Consider the following 1,390-nt stretch of genomic DNA (forward strand, 5'->3'; position numbering starts at 1 on the left):
TTTACATTTATCCCTACACCAACTTTAAATCCAACATAATAACATTAACAAATTCAAAAGTACTCAATACAATCTAACCCTCCTCCCCCAATCCACAAACTCAATATAGCATATACCCATCTCAAAATTAATCTCAAGCTCAATATATGACTTAAAACTCAATGTAAGAACATAAAAAAACTCAATATACCATACACTAACTATACTTTTTTTAATTCCAATTTATACTACACTTCCGTTTTTTTATCACGTTTCTCTGAATGTTTGCTAAGCATGAAAAAAGTTTAACAAGTTCACCCTGCATAAGATATTTCCTCCATTCATGAAAACTAAAGGAGGTCGACGTTCCACTTTTCCATCATATTCTTTGCTCCTACGCCAACAGTGATTCTCTGGAAGGTAACGTTGATGCCCTATAAAACATCGTTTTAACCTTAATGATGACGTATCCTATTTACAAATAGGGCATATTTGGTAACCATTGGTACTCCATCCTGATAGGTCACCATACACAAGAAAATCATTAATAGTCCACAACAAACTCGCGTGCAGTTTAAAGTATTCGCTGTTAACACAATCATAGTGTCACACCTTCATTTCATAACTCTTTTAACTCTTCAATCAATGACTATAAATAAATATCAATTTATTTTACAGGAGATTTCGGCCCGGGTATAAGAAAGGAGACAAAGAAGTTTGTTTATTTCATGTACTTCCAAGGTGGCAAATTGTAAGGAATAAGCAATACAAGCCACATATTATACAAAGTACTCATATTTTCGAATGGATTAAAGCCATCTGAAGCTAGTCCTAAATGAACGTTTCGTGGGTTTAAAGCAAACTGAGGAAACTCGCGATCGAAATGCTTCCATCCTTCAGTATTAGCTGGATGTCACAACACTCCATTTGTTTCAACGCGTTTATCTTTATCCCACATCATCTCAAATGCACAATGTTTAGATACAAATAATCGCTTTAATTTCGGTATTAAAGAAAAATGCCATAAATTTGATGTGGGATCTTTTTGCCTTTTCCATCGTCAATATTGTACCGAGACTCACCACATACTAGACACAACAACTAATTAACGAATTCTTTCCAATATAGAATGCAATCGTATTTGCAAACATAAATAGACTTATAACCTAGTCCTAAGTTACACAACTTTTTTTTTAGCTTCATAAATTGAACTAGATATAGATGCTCTAATGGGAAATGCCTCTTTTAACAATTCGAGCAATAGATCCAACGACTTGTTCGTCCAACCGTTAAAAACCTTAATATATATCAACTTCACCAAAAACATCAATGGATATAATTTTGTACAACCAGGGTACAACTGATTACGTGTTTCATTTATTAAGTCTTCAAATAAGTTTGAATTGTTTTC

The sequence above is a fragment of the Benincasa hispida genome, chromosome 9, assembly GCF_009727055.1.
Source record: "Benincasa hispida cultivar B227 chromosome 9, ASM972705v1, whole genome shotgun sequence".
Taxonomy (NCBI): domain Eukaryota; kingdom Viridiplantae; phylum Streptophyta; class Magnoliopsida; order Cucurbitales; family Cucurbitaceae; genus Benincasa; species Benincasa hispida.